The following is a 26,658-nucleotide window of genomic DNA, read 5'->3' as shown; positions in this document are numbered from 1 at the left end:
ATTAGACTGTAGCGAGCAGAAAATTAGAAAAACATTTTTTTTTTTGATGATTTGGTATTTTACCAATGCGACCATGTTGATATTAAATATGAATCAAAAGCTTAGATTTTTTTTCTCTGTAAAGTATCAGCAAGTGTGATTATAAAAAAATTAATGTGTAGTTCTTCAAAGCAGAAAAACTATTTATTCAGCTCATACAGTGTTACCAATGGGATGCATTTTCCCAGGGAATTTAAAAATAAGAAAAGAAATAAATGAGTTCTCTCTTTAGTTTCTCTTTAACAAAGAGAAATGAGTTTAACAAATGAGTTTTCTCTCTAACAAAGCAGAGAAAAATGAAGACTGTTCATCTGAGTTCATGGATACCAGCAACCTGTTACCAACAGTGGACAGCATTAAATACATCAGAGAAAAATTCTGTCACTTGTACAAAATGCATAGGCCATAGGCTGCCACACTATATCTTCTTTTAATCCTCTCACACCTCCAAGAGAGGGATTTCTAAAAGTGCTGTGCATCTGGCTAATAAAAAGTACCTTTGTGAACATTCTTTGATCTTTCAGGTTTTAATCCCAGTTCTGATTTTATGTTGCATATTCTTCATTTTTCATTTTCAGCTAGTTCTGTAGCTGGGTGAAAAATAAAAGATTACTTTTGGTAGTTTGCTACCATCAAAACTCCAAATGAGTTATTGAAAATTTCCTTTCAAGAAGGAAAATGAGGAATTTCTGGTCCTAACTTGTATTGTAATGAGGGACTACTAAGGTTCCCTTGATTTTTCTACTGTTTAGAAAAGCAGGAATCAGTGTATTAGTCCAGATGGAAAGGTAATCTCATTGAACAAAGTGTCTTTTTTTTAGTAATGGGTGCCCAACTTGAGAGTTTTTAAGAGGAGGCAGATGAGGGTTGCTACAGGATTTTTGAACTGTAAATGACCCAGAGGTCAACAGTAGAGGAAAATTAGAAGCACCCTTATGCAGCAGAAGCAGCATAGGTTTAGGTTTGATTCTGTCCATGTTTACTACCACAGACACTGTTTTGTTCTTCTCATATTTTTCATTGCCGTTTATTCATACTTTATGACAATCTAGAGGGATACTCTAGAAAATTAATGTATAATTAGGATTCAGGGAATTGAGTTCCCTGCCCTGATTACTGGTTTCCCAGTAAGCACAATGAGAACAGTGATGTGTTTGTTCCTTATCTCATCAGTGTTAGGCAGAACCAGAGAACATAGCATTAGCAAGACTTGATTATGAGCCAAGGAAAAATGACTGTCCTGCAACTTTGTAAATACAGACTCAAGAATGATGGACTTTTACAGCACTGTTGCCCTCCAGTGATTTCTGCTTGTTCTGTTATTTAATTCAGTTTGTTTCTGAGTTACTGGCTTTAAATGATTCACCTTTTACTGGCTCCTGAAGTACCTACGTAGGTGGAGAGTTTTGCTTAGTTCCAAGCTGTGATCAGAGTGTTGCTGAACACTTGCATCTTTTCAAGGCTAGGTGGCTGCAGTGCTTTATTTAAAGGCTTTTTTGTCGAGTCCTTATATGATGAAGTTTATGGAGAAGGCAGGAAGCTCAAGTTTACAGGCTCACCCACCAGCCCAGACAGGTCACTAGCTCTGTGTCAGATGACATTCAATTCAGAGACAGGATGTTGAAATACTTCTGACTGACTGTGGTATACCTGATGTAATAATCCTTCTTAATTTTCCTATCTGCTATATCTCAATTAACAGGTTACTTAGACTTGGAAATGCACAACAGGAGCAAGCACATTTGCAAATGAGGCAGCCTGATACTGTAGTTAATTAATCATAGCAATTACATGTGCTATTTTATTTTTACTCATAGGGTTCAGTCCCTTGTGCTCTTGGTTGCAATACTAATTGAGAGACCTGACATCTTCATTCTTTCCTGTAACTCTGGATTGATTTCAACCTTCTTGCCTCAGTAAGGCTGTTGGACTTCTTCAGAATGAGCGTTAGGTAGGTGGCCTGATTTAATGAATTGCAAAAGGTCAGGAAGCTAATAGTGTGTTCTTTTTGCCAAGAATGTAAAGATCTATCCCTAAAAATGGAAGAATGTGTTATCAGTAGTGCCTGTAATGTTTATTATTAACAATAGATAAGTTTAACTTCTAATTGAAACTTCATTACAGTAAGTTCAAATAGCCACCAATTTATTTTTTTTCAAATTTATCCAGATTATAAGAAAATCTTGTTAGGAACTTTAAGAAACCATAAGAAAAATCTTGAAGATTTTTTAGTATGAGTCCTTGTATCTGAGTAATGATATGAAATTTTAGTACATTCTTATGATCTAAGGGAGACAAAAAGTTTTTTGGGCAGAGAACTTTAATTTAACTTATGTCAGCATAGGCCATAAAAAACAAGAGGACTAAAAATCTTTGGTGTCAATGCAGTCTACTGTACTACAAAGAATGGCCATGGGAACACAGCTCCAGTTTAGGAAGGGCTGAATCTGGGTGGTCACAGTAACCATGACTTTACTGCACTGGCACTGCAGGAGCAATGTGGTGGTACAGAAGATAGCTAATATTCTGACTCCATTCACCAGCTACCCCCTGGAATAGTTGTTATCTGCTTCTTTCAAGAGATATAACATGTAGAAATATATAGCCTATATGTCCTGGTAAGATGCTATTCTAGTATAATGTAATAGTTTTCCCTCCCAAAAAGATATTTGTGATTTCTTTATGTTTTCAATTTGTGATCATGCATTAATAATTATATGGGTGTGATGTACTTTGTATATGGAACTTTCTAATTTAGTTCTATCACCTGTGACATGTATCATGGGTTTGAATTTCCATGCTTCTGCAAGTAGCTGCAGAACCAGTTTTATTTATTCCTTTTACAATTTGGAAATTTTTCAATTGTTAGCAGAGCTTACATAAAAAAATGAATTCTTTTTTATTTACCTAGGGGAAGCCAAATACTGCACAAAGCAGGAAAGCCAAAATAATCTCTGTGAACACTTAGGAAATAATTTTTAATATATGAGTAAGATAAGTTTTAGGAAGCTGTAGAAGTTACAGTGCAGTTCAGTAGTTTAGTGGCTTATTTACTGTTATGCTGGGTAAGTAGCATTTGGGTCTCTCCTGTACCTGGAATTTTCTAGATCTACAGTAGCTAAAAAGTCTACCTGGCCCATGCAGAGCATGTTTTGCAAATCTTTACTGAATCCTGTGCTGTGTGTACACATCTTTCCTGGCTGCTACCATGAACCATTTCTATGTATTTCAAGTCCTCTAATTTCCAAGAAGCAAATGAATCCACTAATTGTAAAAGAGGCTTCTGTTAGAGGAAGCTACCAGACTGCAGAACAAAGAAAATGTGACTGTAAGTTTACAAACTGTAGGTAAATGTCCTGAAGTAAAGCAAAACATGTAACATTGTATTATCAAAAGATAAGCTACAGAGCATAATTTGAGAAATACATCATATTAATTTAGCACTTAGTCCAAGAAACAAATGACAAACCAGCATCTGACTTTTCTTAGACAGTAGCCAGTAGAGTTAAAATAGTCATGTCTTGGTGATTCAAACCCAATCTTTTCTTAAATTCAGGATGGCATTCATTCTTTCCCCCCAAGTTTTAAATAGTAACTGTTTAAGGACTGACCTAAAAACATATAAAGTCCCATTAACTTCAGTAACATTTATACAGAACAGGATAAGTAGAAATGAAAAGGGTCTAGACAAAAATCTACAGTTGAAATGGATCAAAAATACTCAGCATGGGTGTATGATCTCCAGTGAGAGTCAGGGAGGAAATTCCTGAGGGAAGACTTTTGTAACTGTCTTCTCTTAACTAGTACATGGGTTTTGTTTGTTTCTTTCTTTCTTCTACATAATACTCTGAAATATGTAGTGGAAGCCAGTATTAGAGACCTTGGTTTAAAAAACTTGCATTCATATTGCTGATCAGGAAAAAACCATCTTATTCTCTGCTTGCTTCATTTACCACAGAAGGTGATTTATTTTATTTAGGAATAAGAAAATATGGATTATTGCAAAACATTGCAGAAAAATGCCTGTTGTAACAGGAGTAGTGTTGACTACGATGGATTTGGTCTACACCTAATGCAGTAGTACCCATTAATGTGTGTAAAGAATGTCTGGGGCTGGATTAGTTCACAGAGAATACAGTTAAGACTAACAATGCTGTGCTGGTATAGTTAATTTTGCATTATTCCTAAGTAGTATAAATTATGTAAATGAATAGAGAAAAGTAATTACACTCTTAATACAGGCTTTCTTAGCCCTTTAATTTTCATTTGTAGGTATCACCATTTCCTTGAAAGCTTACATATGCAAATTGTGCTGGTAGAGTGTGCATTAGAGAAACAAGAAAATGTTTCAATGATTCCAACACATGGCTGCCAGTATTAGAGTTCAATTGGAAATCATTACCAATGTTAGAGAGCCCTTTTGTGTGTCTTTTCTTTCCACAGCATCAAAAACCTGGGGGGAAGAACGTGAGACACAGATGGATTCTGAACAATGACATTTACCAATTATATATATAGAAAAAGTGTCTTAAATATGTAAGTGTCAGGATGCTCTGGGGGCTGCTAAAATAGACCATTAAAGAGGTCTCAAATATATTTTTAAAAGTACTACCTCTAAATACTACAAGTTCACTTTTAGATTCTATAATAAGGGTATGATCAGCTTCAGAGCTCCAGCATTTCACACCGACTTACTGAGACTCCTTGAAGGCAGAGTTTGTTCTTGATGTAAGATGTCTTTGGGATGAAGATGAAGGGACCACACTTTCCTGTATACATAAAATAATTCAACAACAGTGTTCTCTCATGGCATCAGTACAAGAACTCTATAGGGACTGACATACTTTGGGGCTAGAAAATTAATGCCAAAAATGGTCAAGATTTCTTTAACTGATAAACAGTTTGTCAGGATGACTCATGTTTTTCTAATATGGATTAAGACCAGACCTCAGCTGCCTTGAGATGATGTTCTCTGCTGTACCTATAAGTAGCAGAACTGTCAGCCTGTAGATGATGGAGACTTTAAATAATTCCATACACTGAGTTACTCCAGAGGAAATGACAGTTGGTGGCTTGACTGAATTACAAGAACCAATTTCTTCTTCTGACAGAAATACTGCCAGACTCTTTTCAACAGTTTGTGACATGGGTCAGCTTCACCCTGGTGTAAAATCTCTAATAAGCCTATAAAAAGGATCTCTGCAGAGTATCTCTCTTTGAAGCAGAGGAAAATTCATCTTTCACCACACTAATAACTGAGATGTTTAGGTTTCTGCTAGGTGCACCAGAAGGAGCATGAGAAATTATTTGTCATTTTTCAGTACCCTAAAGTGCTTTGAAAATGTAGGTAATCTTGTAATGGTTAATTGCTACAATGATGCAGTGTTTCATTCTTTTTCTTACACCCCTGTGGGTGTACCATACTCTGCCTTTGGGCATGGTGCAGAGCAGAGTTACAGCCTGTTCACACTGGCATCAGAAGAGCATCAATCTCAGAATCTGTTCTCTTTCTTTCTGTGCTGAAACATGGTGTACCAGTGATCTCCACTGACAGACTGCAGCATACTCTGCATGGACAGTCTCATAAAATGAAATTTTTACAGTTCAAACCGTTGCAGATACCAGTAAGAAAGCAAGATACATTTTTCTGTTATGAGAAACTATGAGAGTGTGTTTCTTTTTTCCTAATAACAGTTAAACTCTGAAAGCTTTAAAAGGTAATACTTTTTACAACTTAGTATTTTGTTAATGAATTACTTGTGTTTGCTGTAGAGGTTATACTCGCATTTTCTTTATTGCTTCTGTAGACTGGGAGTTGAATGGCATCACTATTTTGTTTCATGCTAGAATTTTAGGCAGTGTTTTTGTTGATTTTGCAGGTTTTTCCACTGGGAGAAACAGATGATGGCTTCAATGAATTTTCAGAAGGAATCTTGCTCATTAGAGTCCTGCTCAAGCAATTTTTTGACTTGAGCAATATGCAAAAGACAGCCCCCCTTCCCCTTTTTTGTTTTTTTCTGAAGAAACTCAGCAGGAAACATGAGATGGTTTCTATGCTTAGAGTGTCAGACAACAGACAACATTAGTGCACACACAGAGAGTCGTGTTTGTTGCTTTTATGGATGGCAGGGTCCATTGTCATCTGTAGCCCCTGCTGTCACAAGCCAAATGTTTCATTTAATAACTCCCATAATCTGTCTCCCTCCATGCTGCTTTTGGCCTCTTCCTCTCAGATGTATGGAGCTACTCCCCATACAATTCCCAGACCTTCTGGCTTCAGAACGGATTGTTCAACTTCCATACCAGGCATGTCATTCTGGTGAATGATTTGAGCAATGACCTCTGTGGCTTCAGATTTAAATGCACCCCAATGTGCTGTGCCTGTGCAGAAAGTCATTAACTTTGGGGTTTTGGGGCTTGGTTTTTTTTTAGTCAAAGCTTTCTGGCTGAAAACACAGAGCAGCTTACAAATTGGTTACATAAACTATCAAATACCACAGATCAACGAGCATTCTTTGGCCTTCAGGACAGTTATCACATGAAGTCCACATCAATATGTATAAATCTTTGTTACCCTTTTTATCTGTAGTGTTATCTACTGTTTCACAGCTGGTAGTTACTGCAGTCACGTTCAAGTGAAGTCAGTAGCCTGATGTAAGCAGCCTAAGTTTGGCCAGGCTAGCCTAAAAACTGCTAAAGATATAACAACATAGCTCAGTGCTGTCATTTGTCAGTATTCAGTGAAATGAAGTAATCTGAAGAGGCTGAGGTTCCCTACGTACACTGGTTTTGAAAACAAAGGCATGCAGAGTGCTCTACACTGAGACCTAAGCTTTCATTAGCAGAGTGATGGTGTCAAGGCTTGCACCAGGCTCAATAATGCATCATAGGTACAAGTTCATCTATCACAGTGGGAAAAGCACTGCAGGAGTGCATGCTCTTTTGTCCTCTTCTGGACAATTTTCTCCAAGGCTCTATCCCTGCACTTCCTTTGACAGCCCTATCATGATCCCTTTCATCTGGCCATGGAAACTCTCATACTTTGAAGCCTACAGCCCCTCTTGATGCAGCTACATGCTAAATGGAGCAACTATGTTTTCAAAATACTGGCAGTAAAATACTCTTGCTTGATGTTAGGAATACACCTCCCACTTCATAGAAATAAAAGCTGTGGATTGTCACATCTAACATGCCAGACTATTTTGATTTCAACACTGAAGTGGAGAAACATTCTGTTTAAAGCAGCCTCAAGCTGAGCCATGCTCAACTGTTCTTTGGGAACAGGATGGGGCTTCTAGAAAAAGGAGATGGAGAAATAAAAATATTGTTAACTTTCAGTGGCCAGCAGCTTACCTGCTGACTGTACTGTATGGGTTGCTTAAAGAATTGTTTCATTATTTTCTCATCTAATTATTTTCCTTTCTGTAAATGCTCAGGGCTGCATTCAGGGATGTATTTAGAACAACATACATAGCAGAGGAGCATTGCAAAGTTAGGAATAGGATGTTATGGGACCTACTACCCATCAGGAAGCTTCCTTCCTCCTGTAGGGAATGTCACCTCATCTGACTAAACCTGTTCCAAATGAAAGAACCAGGTCAAGGCAGTAACCTAGACAACTCCAATTTTACAGCTAATGCTACTATTTATATACTTACTGCTGAGGAGAGAATAGTTACTCCCTTACCTGTTTTAATTTTTGTTTGCCCACGGGGCTTCTTTTAAGCAGGTGCAATTGGTCTTTGTCAAACTCGACCAATAATCAGAAATACTGAGGTTTTTTTCTAGCTCCAATTGCAAGATGAGAGAATGGGATTGCAGATATTTTTTCTTCCCTTTTTTCTGATGTTGGACCTTTATTCTGTTTGCTTTCTTTAAATGTTTGTGCTACTGCCATATGATCTGGAAAACGCTCAACAAAGCAGACTGCTCAGAACTTAAGTGTAGTGTTATATTTTATAAATGTTTCAATCAAAGTAATGGTGCTTGCTATACTTTCAAATATAACTAGGATTTGTCTGATTGCCTGGCTCATTTTCAAAATGTTGAGATAACATGCACCAGCACAGCAGGTTTACATTCAGCTTTGCAAATCAGGAAGAGCACTGTAAGAGGAAATGATGGGTTAAGTACGGATGAGTTGTAAAGTGCCTCTGAGAACAGAAGGTTTACAGAATCATGGATCACACAAGAACAGTTACTGCTATAACTTGTGGTTATGTGGGAAACTCATCACAAATCACCATAACATTCAGAATCATGCAAATCCATTCTAGGATCTGAAGAAGTTTTCAGTGTGGGTAGCTAAGTGATACAAGATCCTAACATAGTAGTGACTGTCATTTTAGATGTTATTCAAAAGCTAGAGTGAAATAATGCTTCTTAGCATTACTGGAACCACTAGGCACTGTAATGTTCATAGAGGTTCTGGTGACAGGAATTTTGAATTTACTTTTCCTTTATGGTGTCAGAAGGAGTAACATAAAATTCTGTATCTTTGTTTGAAAACAGTCTCAGTTTTAAGTTAAACCCAGCTGTACCCGGAGGCTGAAACATGGCCATGTTTTGGCAGCAGGAAACTCTGCCATATGTTGCAGCGATAAAGAAATTACACTGATGCCAATCTCTAAGTCAGATTTATAAAAAATATCTAAGGGAGTATATTTGTAGCAATATAAGCTCCTTTAAGGAGAATAAAAGATCCTGACAAGTCTGTATTTAAGGAGACTTTTTCTGTCCCTTTAACAGTCACTTGCTTTGTTAATTCTGCATGACACAATTCACTATTAGTCTTGAGAAAAGTTGTATATAATGCATAAATCCATTGCATTTCCCTGTTACTCAGAATTGCCTGCTGTTTAGCTCTGAGCTTCCAATAACTATAGGACAATTCCATCCTTTGAACAAGTTCTTATTTATTGACTTATTTATTGAGTGGCTTTTAGTGAGCACATATGGAAAATTGATAAGAAGATTCTTTTTTTTTCCAGCAATTACTCAGTTAGACCTTTAAATGAGGGCACAGATGTGGAGATCCTGAACATGGCTGGCAGCAACATGACATAGGGTTTCTTTTTTTTAAGGTCAGTATAGGCTATTGGTTTGCAGCTCTCTTGAGTGGCTTCCAGTATTTTTAAAATAATAAATTAGTTAGCTTTAGTGCAAGCAGTATGTCAAAGATCTCTAAATGCAAAAGACTGTATTATTAATATGCATATAATAAAACCTACTGCAGCATCTATTTCTTCGATGTAGTGGTTCCAAACCACATCTACTTCACCTTAACACAGAACAAAATATCCAATATAAAGTACTGATCTCAATCATGAACCTTGTTTTCTACTGTAAACACTGGAGCCACAGTTTCTCATTGCTGAAGAACTGCTACTGATTTACAAGGCTAACTACCTAAGCACTTCTAAATTCACTCCATTTACCAGTATCCTGAGACACATTTGTGAAATTGCTAAGAAGTTCCTGAGAACAGACAATGGATTCCACCAGCATCTTCTTGTTTTCACCATTCATGTCTTTGAACTGTTGAAAGAAATTACTCAGAGATGCAATAAATTTGTTTTGAAGCAGAAGTTTTACTGCTGACTAGGTCCATAGTTTCAGGGTAAACACTTTCTTGCCCAGCACTGATGGTGGTCTTTCAACTTTCATTTTTGACAGTATACCAGCTAAGTTCTTCTGTATCTCATGTGCCAACAGGTTGAGCTGGTTTTGCAGTGGGGATACTAATTCTTTTGTGTTCTTTGTATATACAAGTGTTGTCATTTCCACTTCTGTTCTTAAATTCTCACAGTATCTTGCAGCTGAATAAGAGCTTTTTTCTTCCTGTAATTTTTTGCAGAGTGAAACGGAAATCTCTCAAGAAGATACTTATATCTTTTTATGGCCCTTCATCTCATTGGTTACATCAGAAAATTCCTTTGTGTTATTCTGAAACTGACAGTCTAGTTCTAGGACAATTTCCACTACTGATGTCATGTTATCTAATGCTTTTCCTAATCCACATATGTGCTCCTCAGAAAACCTCAATGGCTTAGCTTTACTAGCAAATGGCAGTCATATATTCTAATATTTTTTCAGATGGGAAAGGGAGTTCAGTGGACAGCAATTATTTACCAGAGCAAAAGGTGCTGATACAACTAATGCAGATATATTTGCTGAACAACTGGTAGATAGGAGGCCATCTATAAAATATTCATAAGGTTTCAACATATGTTGATGCTTCAGGCTCAGTTCTCTCTAACTAAATCTTGTATTTTATTGAACAAACATTCAGTTCTCCTGCAAATGTATTTGGATGGTAGCACTACGCTGAAAAACACCCTACTTATGATCCAGTTTTGCATAGATACATCTTTTAGTACTAATAGTACTAACCAAATGGCTATCTGTGCTGTGAAGGTTTTCTTTGGTGTTTTCCAGAACTGAAACCACAAATTCTTTCTCAGCCAGAGGAACTTTAGTTTCTTGAAGATCTGTTTGTGCTTCTTTCATTTTTCTCTCTATGATTTGCAGATCTGTTTTCATTGTTAAGGTCTGCTTTTATTAATTTTGAATGGTTTAGTGATTGTTTTAACTTTTTTTTTCCATAATAGTGACTATGCCAATAACAATGTGTTATTCCTGAACTGTCAGCTACTCCTTTAAGGGCTTGGTGAATTTTCAGTGAAAATACAGACTCCGTATTACACTTGCACAGCCGCAAAGTCTCCTTTTAAGATGCCTGGTCTCTTCAGTATCTACCTCAGTAATAGCTCCTTTTGGCAGTTGCTAGTTTAACTTCAGACTTCGTTATGTTCTTTGCTCCACTAGCTTGTTCCAGAGTATTCAATGTTTCCTCAGGATACAATGTATCAAACACGGGTAAAACTGTGGCAATTGTTGATGTTCCTTGTTGTTCTCAAGAGAGTCCTGAAGGATTCTTTGAACTTGAGATTCTCCCTCTCTTACCATAAGAGCCATAATAACCTTTCTCCAGTCAGAACAGACTAATTAGCATTCCCTGATACACAAGCTCTTTTTTCATCTGCCCCTGACCGAAGTGTTTTCTCTTTCTGACAGGCCAACCAAATTTATCTGCCCAGTTCTCACAAGGACTTGTCTATCTGCTTTGGTTTCTTTCATATGAATGGTACATGAAAGCAGAGAGTAGGATTAACTGGAATATACATTCATGTAAACAGCTGCAGTAGTTCTTTTTGCTGTACCTCCTTCCAAGATTTGGTAGGCTTCATTTTTGTATTGTACAGGTATTTCCTCCAGGCCTTTCAACTTTACTCCTCTCTTGTTTATGGGATCATCAAATGTCTGCAGTCTTTTTCCAACATGGGGAACAGGATTCAGATAAAAGAGTTCTTCATTATGGATTTCCAGAAAAGAGGCTTTTACAAAAGGGCTCAGTGTCAATCTCACATTAAAGGGCTCTGATATGTAGCAGTGTCTCTGCGTTAAGGTCTCTGTTTTGGAAAAAAAAAAAAAAGTCTCTGCCTATTACATTGCAACAGCACCAACCTGCTTAAGGCTCGACTTGGAGAAGCTTTGCACTTTGTACTACAAAAAAGGTACCATATACAGTATCTGGTGCTGTGCACTCTCTGAACTGACTTAATAGTTTCTACTCTCTACTCTAGATGAGGAATTTTGGTATTTCTAGATATCTTTTCTGGACACCTTACAGCAGCAACACTCATCTGTTGGTAGGCTTAGCTAAATGCCCTCATCTTCTGAAAAATATTTTAGGGAATTCTCATCTGAAAAATAATTGAACTCCTCCTATGTGGCATGCATGTAAGATACATTATGGAGATATATAGGATATGGAGGCAGAGATTTGTGGGGTTTAATGTTATTTTATTAACTGTACAGGTCAGAAAATGGGAAATTACTCCCAAGAAAATGTCTGCAGCAAGATGCTGACTATACTCAAAACTAGAGCTGCTCCATGCAATTCCCAAAATAGCATTTCCTCCTATATACTAAAGCACTCTCCAATGTTGTTAAATTATGAGTGCCTCACAAATAATTAATTTTTTTCTCGAATATTCTGCACAATCATGGTATCGGTTAGAGGATGGGGGAAGAAAAACTCCTGCCACTGCCCAGTTCCATGAGACAAGGTTGAAAGCAAAGTGTTATTACTGAGCCTCATTGCAAAGCCAGGAACCGTGTCCCTGTAAAGCCATAACCTGGAAAAATACACGTCTGCAGCACGTCTGTCTATGCGAAGCAGTTTTATCTCAGTGAGGTGCCCCTCCTCACTCTTGCAATGAGGCTTTTAAAAAGCCACATCAAAATCCTTAATAGGATAATAAAGCCCTGATGCTTTAGTATCCTAGATGTAGCACTCAGGCCCTGACCCTGCAGTGGGCCTGCACTTCTAAAGACCTTTTCCTTCCTAGCCACATTTTCGTCTTAAAATCCTCCTTTGCAGCTCTCCTCCTCCTGACAACCCTCCCAATCCCACCGTCCCTGTGGTGATCCCACCACTCAGGTTCTCTGCCCACAAACTTCTGGCTACTTCAAGAGCTCGGCCACCCCTTTTGCCTCCTGCCCTCCCGCAGGGCCTCAGCCCCGGCAGGCGGGAAGCCTGTGGAGCTGCAGGCGGCCGCCGCATCCCGGGGCTACGATGGAAGCCGGCGCCCTTGTAATGCCTCGGGAGTCACCGAGAACGGGCGAGAGGATCCCGAGGCCCAGGCTCGGCCCCTCCTCCGGCAGGTGCGGCCCTCCCGCGTCGGGCTGCCGCTGCGCACTGGGCGGGGCGGGGAGGGGAAGCTCCTCCTGCTCAGGCACCGGGAGCCGCACAGCCGGCCCGGCGGGTCTGCGGTGCGGGAGCTTCATCCTCAGCGCCTCGTCCCCCGTTGCCGTCGGAGCGGAAGGGCGGCACCAACCCCCTGCCCTGCGCGGTCCCGGTACCTGCAGCAGCGGTGAGTTAACAGCCGGGCGTGAGGTCGTGCTTCTCCGCCGCGGATACCGAACCGGGACCAGAGCGACCTCCTCAGCAGCGCTGCCTGAGGGGTGTTGAGGCGAGGAGGGGGCGATTGTCCTTGTTGCCAGGGAGACAAACGGCAGCTCCGGCCGTTGGGGCGCCCTTGGGTAACGGCCGGCGAACGCCTCAGTGGTGCCCTCGGCTCGGTGTAACTCCGGCGTAGGAGGACGAGGCAGCGGAGGAGCGGGAAGATAAGACGAACCGGGACCGAGGGGGTGGGGTAGGGGGAGGCTGACTGAGGACAGTGGCGAGTCCCCCTCCTTCTCGGGTTGTGCCGGAGACCTGGTCCAGGTGCTGGGTTTGTAGCTGTTTCTTAAAACATGGCTCTGCTGCCTCGAAACGGGCGCTGAAATGTATCTTCTGACTTAGCAGGAGCGGGTTTTCTTCGTTTATCTGGACTTGAAACCGCTGCTCTGAGTGCCGAAAACAAGCTTTTGCTCCTTTCCAGTGTTTAAATACAGGAAGGCCTCTAGTCTGGGAAGGAGCTAGGCACCTTTATTGTGGGAAGATTAAATCTGCAGTCCTAAGGATTTAAAAAGGTGTTGCTCAGGTCGTTGAATACCTAGCTCAGGGTGGGCGAAGAGTGTGTTCTCTAGGACTAAATTATCTGTTTGGCCAATCGGGAGCAATTCTACCAAAAAGCCCACAAAAAACTACCCCCAAATAAACCATAACAAAAAAACCCCACCAAAACGACGGGTTCCTGCGGTGCTGCAGTCTGCAGGTGATTCTTTGCTAGCAGACTGCCTGGGCATCGGTGGAGGACAAATTGAGCAGGCAGAGTGAAGCCGGTTTTTTTGTTTTTTTTTTTTTTTTTTTTTTTTTTTTTTAAAGCTTGTTATAAATGTGTCTGGTTTTGCAAGGGTAGGAGGTTGGTCATACAGATGTTTCGGCAGTAAGTCGGGGTTAGTCTTTCTTGTGTAGATGTTAATGATGGCAGCATTCGTTCAGTCGTGAAAAGATCAGGAGTAGATCCAGAAGCCCAATCCTGCTAACTGTAGTACAGAGTAAAGAATTGCTGTAGCCGTGCCAATTCCTGTTGATTCTGCGATCTGCCTGCATGAAGCAGTTGGCAGGGGTAAAGCCTCTGAGAGCCATTCACCAATTGTTTAGAGTTCTTACCCGTAAACCAAGTTTATTATTTAACCAGAGTCTACAGAAATCCACTGAAGCACTGGACAAATAACTGAGTTACCATAGATTCTTAAAAATCTACCCATGTGGAGCTACTCCTTGTTCTCAAATTATTACATAGCTATTTTCACTCTAAGTTTGAAAGTATTCCAGAAAAAGCTCTCATTTATGTCTGCTTTTTGAATTTTTAATATTTGACAATATCTGTGAAGCACTTTGCAGTTCTTATGTATGAAGTACTAAGGTAGGTATGGGTACCCTGAGAAACTGCTAGGGAATAATAAGCTCTTGCTTTAGTAGGACAAAAAATAATGCAATCATACCAATTAACACCTCTCTAACCATGAGATTTTTTTTTAGGTGCTTATATTACATATAAAAAAATTATGATTTTTTTGTGCATATGAGCAACAAAAGTATTAGCATGCATGAAGAAAACATGCAGTTGGGCAGCTATTGAATTGGCAGTTGTGGGGAAATTTTGTGCTTCTGGCTCGTAAAGAGGGGGAAGAAGTCGCATCAGGGTTTCTTGAAATACAAAAAAATCAATTAGATTTGCAGGTGCATCTTGCATTCTGTTCCAAGTGAGAGCAAGTCCTTTTAGTGAAGGGAATTTTACCATGGCAATTGAGGTGGCACTTATTTAACACTTTATAGATCAGCATATTTTATGAACCACAGAGAATATAAGTTTGAGCATTGTGTTTACCATCAGAAACCAATGATATTTTAAATTAAAGATGACTATGCAGAAATTTAATTTTTTGGAGTCATGTTTTGTTTTTTTATGTGTTTTGTTTTGGTTTTAAAGCAAAATTTTGGAAGTGATTTAACTTTTTAAGTTGCCCCTGAATGGGAAGTGTAGAAACTTGCCAGATCATATTTGAGTCAATCTTCTCTGTGAGAACAAAATGACCAACAGTGTTGGAGATGACCACTCCTGTTGAAAAGTCTGTGAACTGCCAAATGTATAAGGGAATTTATCTCAGGATTTGAATTCAAACATACAAGTTTGAGTAATGTCAGTGAAGTTTTTATTTTTTTCTGTCTCTTTGTATTAAGGGGAAAAATAAGTTTGTAGTTGACAGTGAGAAAAAATGTGGTTGAACCATCACTAGCAGATGAATATTTAGGTTTGTATGGACATTTTCTTCAATGGGTACTTACAAAGTAGGATTTGACCAGAGAAAATGCAGTTTTTTTGTAGGTTTTGTTTGTTTGTTTTTTGTTTTGTTTTTTGAATTGTTTCTTGTTACCACCATTTTTGGTTCGCAGTGTGTTGCTTCTGCCTAGATATCAGAAAATGATAGAATGTGGCTTTTGACTGATGATCAGCTTTTATAATGTAGGAATTTCTTCAATGTGAAATTCATGGCTCTGCTATGGTGTTTTTGGTTGACTCTGCTGACTAGAATATGATTGACTTAATGGCTGAGAATGACAGCAATTTAATGCCTCACTATTATGGGGAAATAATGATTATAAATTGGACTAGAAATGGGAATTGCATGAAGTGAAAAATGAAATTAATTTAAACACTTGGGTGAGAACAGTTGACAGTGTTATTAGGAGAAACTGGCCAAACATGAATGTCATCCACTGTAATTATGCTCACCCACAGTAACCACATAGCTGTATCATTTTAATTCTTTTTAGTATAAGAAATTATCCTTCATATTTCTCATCCATCTAGGACTTCTGTATGGCACTTGTCAATGTGTTTTGTGCTCTGAGGACTTCAGTAACTCCAGAAACAATTATGAAAGAAAAAAGAAATTAAAAAATCTTGTGTTTGAATTTTTGTACCTTGCTTCTTTGGAGACAGGGAGAAAAGTGGTGCCAAAAGGCTGAATATTACAGAGATTTTCCTAAGATATTTTTAGAAACCTGACTTTTAAAAAAATCTTTTTATCCCCCACAAATCTTGCTAAATGAATGTGTTAGTATATCCCAATTTTCTTGACTATTGAGAACTCTACTCAATAACCAATCACATATAGGATCCTTGACAAAGCAACTTCTAAATCCTCAATTCTTTGTGTTCTATCTTTGGCCTTTTGACAATTTGTGAGGTCAAGAGAGGTCTGATGTTACTCCTCTCAGTAGAGATGTTTATCCGTTTGACAGGGCATGTGATTGTAGATGGGATGCTTTTATTTTACAGGCTTTTACTAACTTGATTTCAGAGGGATTTTTTTTATTAACAAATTCTGATTTCTGGAGAAGAGTAAGGTATGGATACTGTCCACACTTTGTTTTTAAAAACAATTTAATTTCTTTTTGTGTGGCATTTGTATCTGATTCAGTTTTCGACTTCAAATAGTTCAAGGCTTCAGTTTAAGAATACACAGGTTTAGGAGAGAATTTGTTGAGTCCATGAAGAAATTCCAGGGACAAGAGGCAAATCTGAGGGATAGTTTCAAAAGATGAAAATGAAGCAATTGTGATGAAGATTTGTTCTTTAAACTGGGAGACTAGGAGAGGTTTGAAACTCCTGGTTGTGGGCTTACCTACCAGAACCTGCCAACCTGAATCTTCCTGGCCTTTATAGGAAGGAAAATATCTCATAGGCCAGAAAGTAGCAAGTTCCAGACTGCTGGTCAGTGTCCTAGGCCAGTCTGTGATTTCCAGCATACAGAGAGGAACCTTGTGTTATTAATTGCTGCTGAGTTACCTGGCTAAGAGCAGAATTGGAAAAATGTTTTTTTCAAGATTTTGTCAGATTTGTATTTTAGTTGCCCTTTTAGCATGGAAAAACTTGGACATAGCTAAATTTTGACCCTGAGGTCCCTTTAGCAGACTTTCTGTGGACCAGCAACATTTGGCTTCCTTTCTTGGGAAGGTTTTGCAAACACAAGGCAGCTGAACTGGAGTACCTTCTGTGCTCCACACTGTCAGTGGACACCTAAATCGGGCAGATCTCTGTGGCAACTGGAGTAGTAGTGATGTTTTTTTGTACATTGCATACATTGCTAACTCTTCAAAATATGTCTCAACATTGACTTGAGAAAAGAAAGGTGTCATTTAAAAAAATGACATTCCAGTAGTGAATTCTGTGCCAGTTCTATTCACACTGATGCCACAATGAAGCTATTGATTTTGGCATCAGCAACAAAGTATGTAAAAGCAGTTGTGATTAAAAAAAAATAGGAAGTGCTTGAGAATGTATGGCCTCTGACTACAAGAAGGACACTGAGGTGCTGGAGTGTGTCCAGAGAAGGGCAATGAAGCTGGTGAAGGAACCTGAGCCCAAGTGTTATGAGGAGCAACTGAGGGAACTGGAATTGTTTAGTCTGGAGAAAAGGAGGCTGAGGCGAGGTTGTAGTGAGATGGGTGTCACTCTCCCAAGTAACAAGCAATAGGACAAGAAGAAATAGCCTCAAGTTGCTCCAGAGGAGGTCTAGATTGGATATTAGGAAAAAACTTCTTCAATGAAAGGGTTGTCAAGCATTGGAACAGGCTGCCTAGGGAAGTGGTTGAGTCACTATCCCTGGAGGTATGTAGAAGACATGCAGATGTAGTGCATAGGGACCTGGTTTAGTGGTGAACTTGGCAGTGCTAGGTTTAAGAGTTGGATATAACGATCCTAAAGGTCTTCTCCAACCAAAATGATTCAATGATTCTGTGATTTTTCTCTAAGCTAGGTGACAACTCAACAATTATGTAAATTGAGAATGTGTTCTGCCAAAATTTCCGCAGCAATATGTCGCAGAAGAGCTTTAATTGTAGAGAATGAGCTTTATAGAGGGATAAATACAGTAAATATTTTGAATCATCAGTACTTAAAGGTTGTGGTTGTTCTGAAGAGTGTATTTTTCTGCAATCATCTGTCTTTATTTTTCATGACAGAAAAGATATATATATATATATATATTTATATGTGTGTTGTTTTTCAAGAATATAGATGTGATATTGTAGCCTAATTGACTTTTGTTTTTCCTGTGATTGCTTAGAATGCATCTTAAAAATGCATATGTGTATTTTGAAAAGTTGTAAACTTTGTAAAGTTTGAACTTTAACATCTTCAATATTTTTACCCCATTGTGCCTCTGGAACAGGAGGCACTTTCATTCTACTCTTCAGTAAGAAAATGCTTGAAAGAAATTCTCAGTGTCAGTAGTTTGGGTAACAGGGGGTTTTGATTCAAAGATATATCTAAGAGCAAGTGAGATCAGTTTGCAAAGTTTTGCTTGGTTGTTTATTTTTGTTTCATTTGTTTGTTTTAAGATCATTAAGTGAAAAAAACATTGCTTAGAATAATAACAAAATTTGAGATAAACATGAGCATTTATCATGTTTCACTTCAGGTTAAAGAAATAACAGGGCTACTGCCATTTGTAAGCTAAATTGGGGCACTACCTGACATATCATAGAATTTTAGGTATGAAAAGACCTTTGAGATGAAGTCCAACCATTAGCACTGCCAAGTCCACCACTAAATGATGTCTGTAAGTGCCACATTTTTAAAATACCTCCAGGGATGGAGGTATTCAGCCACTTCCCTGGGCAACCTGTTTCATCAGAAAAGGACGTACAAAACCCTCTGTTTGAAGGAATGTCATCAGGATATGTAGAATGTATTCTTTCCAGATTAATTTTTTTAATTCTCTAAAATTACTATTAACACTTTTCCAACAGCTATATTTATAAGAGTGTGGCTTTGAATATAATTTTTCCTGATCTAATACATATTTTAAAATTATGTCTTAAAAGCATTAATAGATCATGAAAAGGTTCAGCCCTTGAGGGGCCACATCTTTTGCTTTTTTTGTCTCTTTGCTTTGTTATGCTTAGTTTTAAAGTCCCCCTTTTTCTCACTGACCTTTATTTTAGTTGCATTAAAAAAAACCAAACAAAACAGAGGTGATGTTTCAGCACAGAACTGGGACATTTCAGGTGCTGAAACAGGCTGCCTGGCGACGTGGTGGAGTCACCATCCCTGGAGGTATTTAAAAAGCATGTAGATGAGGTACTTCAGGAAATCTGGTGGTCTTTTCAAACCATGAAAATTCTGTGATTTGACTCCTGTGAACTATGGAGATCAATATAGAATTCTCCAGATTTAAATGCTGAGCTGAAGTGTTCAACTTCTTTGGTGATAACAGTACCTATTTTGTGCTGGTTTCTTGTTTTTGTTGTTTTGGTTTTGTTTGGTTTGTTGTTTTGTTTTTTCTCTGCTTTAGTAGAAAGCCTAGGCAAACAAAAGTCCTTCCTGGCTGAGTTTTCGTGTATCAGGAGTGAAGAGTGTGCCATACCCCTGCTGTGCTGAGCTTCTCATCCTCAGTCAGGTTACATTAAAATACACTCTGCATTTTCTGTGGTCTGTGTTGACTTGTATAAAAGTCCAACTGCTGTATTTGTGTGTTTGGAAAATGCATAGGAAACTGAATGATGCAGTACAAGTGTGAGATCTCCTATGTTTATTTTTCATGTATGTGCTTCATCCTCCAAACAGAATCACAGAAGTGCAAAAATACGGGAGTTGCTGAATGTTCATAAGAGGGCTGGATGTGCTTTGTTTGCATACTTAGGATAAGAATGCATGGAGGTGGAATGGAAAGAGAAATTCTGCTGTACAGCAAGCAAGTCAAACTCCAAAATATTGCTGTAGTCAGGTATAACCTCCTAATATGTGAAGTTCCCTTGTACTAATGTGACTGGATCCTCAAGTATATACTCAGTTTGAAAAATGTCATTGGGTTTTTTAAAGTTATTATTTTGTTAGGCTTGTTCCTTTAATACCTTTTGATCACATACATTGCATTAGATGCTTTAAGGAGTTAGATTCCATGCTTTAGATCTTTGGGTGCAAATGACAGAAGAGTCTTACTGAAGATGAGAACAAGTCATGCACAAAACTAGTGTGGTTTATACTTGGAACTGTTCACATTTCTACAGGATTCTAAGTCTAGTATAATGCAACTCTAATTTATACCTTAAAGGGATGAAAGCTGCTAGACAGACCATCTGATTTTACTGTCTTTACTAATTAGAAGTAACTCTTGCACAGTAGACTTGCACTGGTGTTTAGTGGTGCTGCTGGGTAACTAAGGCTTAATTAAGGCTCTAAGGCCTGAGCCTTGTTAATTGTCATCTATGGCAGTTTCAGAAAAATACCTCCATTTTTCCCTCTCTTTTGCTCATGTAGCAGAGCTGGTGGAGTAGATCTTCTGCCTGCCTCTCGACTGGTTGTGGCTGCTGTCAGGGGGTATCAGTATGGGTTTGCATTGTAGCATCAGTGGGATGGTGACACCACTGTTGCATGTGCTCTGGGACAATACTTTGTGGGAACACACAGGGAAAGGGCAACGGAAACATCTTCAATAGCACTGATTGCTTCAGTGAATTGTTTTCTTTCTACATTTTATCCTGTCACTGTGAATAAAGAAAATACTGTTGGAAATCCAAAGAATGGATTTTTATAGTCTGAATCTTTGTTTTTTGGCTTATTTATTCTTTGGCCCAGGTAGTGAGACAGATTGCTACATATGTACCAAGTAGCCTATAGCAAACCACACCAAACCCTGACCGATTTGAAAGGAGAAACAAATCCCCAAAAAACAACACTCTGAAAAGTGGTGGTATAGCTAGACTGATCTAAAGATATGAGAGGAGAAGGGTGGGATTTTGTTGTTTGTTTGTTTCTTTATTTCTTTTCTTGAGAGCCAATTAATATAATATGTGAAGGGAAAAAAAAGACAAGGCCTCTGAACAGAAGTGTTTTATTTTGCTTAGAACAAAAGAAGAGGGAACAGAAGTCTAAACACTTGCATGTTCCTTTTCTAATTCTGTTTCTGATCTTAATGAAAGATCAAAGATAAAAAATATTTCAGATCCTCTTTTTAGGTGTTTTTCTTTGAAACAGAGCCTTCTGTCAAAATGAAGAAAAGTTGTGCTCGGACTAGGGAGAGTAGGGAAAGGTTGAACAAAATCTTGAGTTTTAAATTCAGAACCTTTTGTTTGAAGGAAGAAAAAAACCCAAAAAGCTCCTTTATCCATTGTTGTTGAAGATTTTTCTCCATCTGTTTATCTGCCTGATGCACAAGTTCAAAACCTGTAAGAAACGGACTTTGTCACCACATTCAGTCTAATGGATTTATTATCTCTCATGCACCTTGTCTGGACAAAGAGCAACTGAATAAATGTGGTGGATCAATCTCTTCTTGCTGTTCTATCATGGTTTGATATAAGATGTTCTGCAGCAACCCTGGCTTGAGATACTTTTGAGTCCTCTGCCCTTCTGCAGCTTATTGATCCTGGGTTTCACTGGCATCACCCTTTGTGGGGGTGTACTGTGGACTGTATCACCAGCATGCCTCTTAAAGCTTTAAGGAAAAAAAAAAAACAACCCTAAAATTAAAAAGCAACCCTACAGAAGCACTCCTAAGCTAGGTCAGGCAGGAGGAAGAAGTACAGAAGTCAGCAAGGTAAGGGAAGAGAATGCAGGCTGAGCCTGTAGCCATTCTACCTTGAAAGAAGAGCAGCCAGTAGCTTTGCCCTGTAATGAATATATGCAGGCTGGAGAAAAACATGTTGATTGTTACTGCCTAGTTTGCTTTAACATAGTAGGGAATAAAAGGTGTTAAATTAGTGTTTTTATTCACCAGATTCTTCTTTCACTGAACGGCAGTAAGCAAATGTTTTTACTGCAGCTTGCCATAAATAGAAGGGTGTTTGGAAATCCTGACTAGCTTTTGTGTAGGAGAGAGCAATCATAACAAACTGGTTCTGTGAAAAACTGAAAACAAATAAAAGATGAGCTGTTATTCATGGTTTACAAAAGCAGAAGAGATTGTGCACAGAAAGCAGAAAGTTATTTCCAAATACTGAAAGGCATTGTTTGCAAATCTTGGACAAATTTCAGTAAGTTTCATCTTCTCCCCTTTTCAGTCTTTAGGAAACCGAAGGCAATTATTTTAACCAACTCTGGCCTCAAAGAGTGAAAATCTTCAACTACAGCATTCAATACTGCTAGAATTTATTTTTTTTTTAACCTCCCCAAGGTATTTCCAAGAGTATTTCTACATGTTTCCAAGTCTTGTACTCCTGCAGTCACTTAAAATGCTGCAGTTAGCTAGAATTCTTTAGCAAAGAATTCTTTAACAAAACTTTTTATACAAGGGAAGCTCTTCCTTTAGTACTTAAATTAATGAGATAATTACCTACTACATTGGCATTTTCCATATTATTTTCTGTTCTTGGCATTTTTAAGTCTAACATTACTGCACACAGTGACAGGTAGGTAGTACTCAGTATTTCCAGTTGTGCAGCTGAAGGATGGATGGATGATGCATTTTTGAGGTGTTTGTGTTGGGGTTTTTTTGTTTGTTTGTTGTTTTTGTTGGTTTTTGTTAATTTTGTTTTATGTTGGGTTCTTTTCAAGTAGGAGTTGCTAAAGGATACCAAATTCCAAAATTGCTATTCCATTTTTACTTTATACTGATACTCTAGTTTTTGTGACCGAGTACAGTCTTAGAATCTTGATAGCTGATAATTCACACTGGCTGTTTTCATGCAACCACATCTGTGCCCTAAAAGATAAGAGTAGACTCAGACTACAAATGGAGCTGATGAAGTGGTAATAAAATCATGCTTCAAGCTGAACTTTTTTGTTTGTTTGTTTGTTTGTTTTCCCATCTGGAGCAGAAGCCTGTCTTAAGCTATCTTGGGATCTTCACTGAGAATATCTTGGTTGTATGATTCCACTGGAACCAAGTAGGCTGGAAAATTGGAATATGTTTTTGACTGTGGTGGTAGAAAAAGAAATATAATGTTTTACAGAAGGAATGAAATCTTCCAAATAAGCATACCATTAGGAAATACAAGCTGCCTGGGCTGTGTGGAAATAGATGCTTAGCTCTGAACAAAATAGCAAAGTCTAGAGGACCAGTATTGTTACTACAGTGTTTTCTGAGGGTAACACCTTGAAAAATTACTTGGATGTCTCTGCAAGCCTGGATGTTGGGCTGTGTTGAATGGTGGTGAGGTGATGATTCTTTAGGAATTGCAGATGGATAAATTCCAATTCAGGTTCAGAAATTTTATTCTCTATGAGTAATGTGTGATCAAAGATCACACTTATGTAATGGTAAATTGAAGAAATACTCAAGTCCCAGCAGTATTGCTGCGTTGGATTGCAATCCATGTCTGAGAAGGTTTGTATTGACTTCAGTGCTCACTGAAGGAATAGTGTATAAATACTTAAGATCAAATAGCTTTTAGCTTTAGTTAGTGTTTTTAGTTAGTGTTTTTAGTTAGTGTTTTTAGTTAGTGTTTTTAGTTAGTGTTTTTAGTTAGTGTTTTTAGTTAGTGTTTTTAGTTAGTGTTTTTAGTTAGTGTTTTTAGTTAGTGTTTTTAGTTAGTGTTTTTAGTTAGTGTTTTTAGTTAGTGTTTTTAGTTAGTGTTTTTAGTTAGTGTTTTTAGTTAGTGTTTTTAGTTAGTGTTTTTAGTTAGTGTTTTTAGTTAGTGTTTTTAGTTAGTGTTTTTAGTTAGTGTTTTTAGTTAGTGTTTTTAGTTAGTGTTTTTAGTTAGTGTTTTGCTAGTGCTTTTTTCTCTACTTGAAAGTGGGTGGGAAGACCCTTTGTTTTGTTGTCTTGGAATCAATATAAATGCAGAGCTAAAAGCCTGCATTTGTTGTTCAAATATAGCAGAGACTTGCGTGAGAGTATGCTGCAAGGCTATTCATAGTAGTGATGCAACAGCTTGTGTCTGCTCACTGGCTGACAGCAGGCAGCTAAGGTGTTGCAAGGTAGAGATCTTTCAAACCTATTTTTGTATTATCCATTTATTAGATAATAAGCATCTCTTGGTTAGGCAGGGGGGACTGTAGTGTTGCCAGGTAATGAATGAACCTGGCCAAAGTTAGAAGTCAACACTTTGTTTGGCTATATTGACTCAGGTCATCTGGATGCAGTCCTGCACTTCTTGGCTACATACAGTATGTTGCTGTCCAAAGATAGAAAAGAAGCAGTGAGGCTGTGTTTAGAGTTTTGGATCATGTATAATACAACTGCTTAGTTCATTGGCAAGGTGAGGAGCAGTCTGTCCCCTAAAAATCTTCTGATTAAAATCCAGGGTTTTGTGTATGCCATTTGGTAAGGAAAGAAATTAAACACCATTTAATTATCCTCTTAGTCCTTGGATCTATATGTTGTATTTTTGGGCTCAGTCATTGGCGGGGATGGGTGGGCACTTCAGGCCATCTTTATACCAGTCAGCACATTTTGGGCCAGTGTGTCTTTGTTCTCAGCTTGAGACTTGATTAATAGCTTCCCTTTGTGATTTATTCAATGGCTTTTAATTTTAGTGTTGCCAGCCTTAAGCACTCAAACACTGGAAGTCAGTTCCCAGACATCAGTAATTAAACAAATTCAGATGCTTTCCATTAGTAGAAGTCATAAGTCTGGTGTTAACATGTTTTCAAGTTTGTGTCAGTAATCTTGTGACCTAAAACCTTTATTCTTTGTTTAAAATGAAAGTTTCAGGTGCAGTTTGATTCCAGGAGATGCATTTGGTGACAGGGAAGGAAACCACAGTGACTGCTTTATTTTGGCTTCCCAGTTAGCATTTTTCTTCCTAAATGAGTCTTTGACAAACTTTTGATTTAGAAGGTTCATTGCTTTTAGTAGTAGTGCTGTCCTATAGATTCCTCTAGAGATGTACTAGCACTGATATATTTCAATTTTATGTAGAGAAGACATAGGTAGCTTCCATGTGGATTAGAGGCTGTGAATCTTAACTAATGAAAAATTCATTGAAGTCCTAGAAAGTCTTAGTGTTGTGTTACAGTGTATAAGTCAGAATAATATAGTAATATACAGTATTCCTCCCAAGTTGTTTGCTTCATTGAAGCTTATGAGATGTCTAGCATATGAAAAAAAAAAAAAAAAAGCTCTGAAATGGCTTTGTTTTGTTGGGTATATTCGTTTGTTTTATTTGGTCATCATTCCTTTATGAAGTAGATTGTCCCTTTTATGTAAGCTAATGTTGTTTATATCTGTTGAAAAGTTCATAACAGCTGGAATCAAAAGCTTTGCACTCAAACAAGAATGATTATTAAGGAGGTAATCTCTGATCATGCTGCTACCAGAAATATTTAATGTGTTTTAAATAATTAAAAATGTTAATGCGAGATCCTGTAAGGTTCACAGTAAAGGCAAGTACTAACATAAGATCTAGTCATAACAGAATCATTTAGGTTGGGAGAGACCTTTAAGATCATGAAGTCCAACCATTAACCTACCATACTGCCAAGTCCACCACTATACCAGGTCCCTAAGTACCACATCTACATGGCTTTTAAATATCTCCAGGGATGGTGACTCAACCACTTCCCTGGGCAGCCTGCGTCAGTTCCTTGATGACCGTTTCAGTGATGAAATTTTTCCTAGTATCCAATCTAAACCTCCCCTGGCATCTAATCCTCCCCTGGCATTTCCTCTTGTAAATTCTTTCCCACTACCAAAAAAGTACCAACCAACATTCATATGAAAAAAGAATGCATAATGTAAGTCTGCCAACGCTATCCTGAGAGGATTGTGGGTCTCAAATTTAGTCAGAACTTTGACTCTTTCAAATGGGTTCATGGATAAAAGATTTGGGAGAAGTCTATTCAGAGCTCTCCTGTAGAGTTATGGAAGGTTTTCATTATTATGAACAGCCTATATTAACAGTAACAGGCTACTGTTACCTTATTTGTAATTCATAGTTTCCCTTGTTTTTTAATTCCTTCTCTGCCTGGCAGTATGGTGTTACTGTTTAGGTACCAACCAGGCCTCCACTCATTCATCTCCCATCCCCACTGGAGAATAGGGAGGAGAAAATCCATCTAAAGGCTCATTAATTGAGAAAGAAAAAGGGAGATTTTAATTCCCCAATTATGGTAAAGGGCAAAGCCAGACAGACTCTATTTGGACAGGAAAGAAACCTAATTAACTCTACAAGGAGAAAGAGAAAACATGCCAGATCTCAGTACCTCCCCGCATACCCTCCCTTCTTCCCAGTCCCGAATCGCTTCCCTGCTGCCTCCCCCTCAGGGCACAGGGAGGGTCAGGGGAGGTTTAGGGTCAGTTCCCCACACGCTGTTTCTGCCGCTTCTTCCTCCTCAGCATGAGGACTCCTCACATTCTTCCCCCGCTCCAACGCGGGGTCCCTCTCATGGCAGAGAGTCCTTCAGGAACCCCTGGGACATGAGTCCCTCCCACAGGTGCAGTCCCTCAGGCACAGACTGCTCCAGCCCGGGCTGCACACAGAGTCACGGCTGCTGCGGGAGCAGTCACCTCCCCTGCCACGGGCTCCTCCAGGGCTGCAGATCCACATCTGACCCTCTCCCTGACCCTGCACAGGCAGCAGCTCCATGTCTGCCCACCTGTGACATTTCAGGGGCTACAAATCCACTTTTACCTCACTGTGATCCTTCAGGGACTGCTTCACCATGCTGCTCCATGGGCTGCAGGAGCACAGCTGCTCTCTAAACATGGGCTGCA

At 38.7% G+C, this 26,658-nt stretch overlaps 1 protein-coding gene and 2 pseudogenes across 5 annotated transcripts in view; 1 reads left to right on the top strand and 2 right to left on the bottom strand.

Annotated features, from left to right (window-relative positions):
• Positions 1-8,937: 8,937 nt before the first annotated feature.
• Positions 8,938-10,581, bottom strand: LOC139794962 (kinesin-like protein KIF11-A; annotated as a pseudogene).
• A 135-nt stretch (positions 10,582-10,716) lies between these two features.
• On the bottom strand, positions 10,717-12,667 carry LOC139795456 (kinesin-like protein KIF11-A; annotated as a pseudogene).
• Positions 12,668-12,862: 195 nt separating this feature from the next.
• The window catches only part of KLHL32 (kelch like family member 32), a 127,238-nt gene continuing 113,442 nt past the window's right edge, over positions 12,863-26,658 (top strand). For 3 of the 5 annotated variants that reach the window (XR_011725330.1, XM_071741292.1, XM_071741289.1), the window contains exon 1: positions 12,863-12,977. The gene's annotated coding sequence lies outside the window, so the exon portion shown is untranslated. Of the gene's footprint in view, positions 12,978-13,132; positions 15,307-26,658 lie in introns of those variants that run through there. The other 2 variants (XM_071741291.1, XM_071741290.1) reach the window with 2 other exon arrangements.

This window comes from Heliangelus exortis, chromosome 3, assembly GCF_036169615.1.
Source record: "Heliangelus exortis chromosome 3, bHelExo1.hap1, whole genome shotgun sequence".
Taxonomy (NCBI): Eukaryota; Metazoa; Chordata; class Aves; order Apodiformes; family Trochilidae; genus Heliangelus; species Heliangelus exortis.
This window is presented reverse-complemented; position numbering and strand designations above follow the sequence as displayed.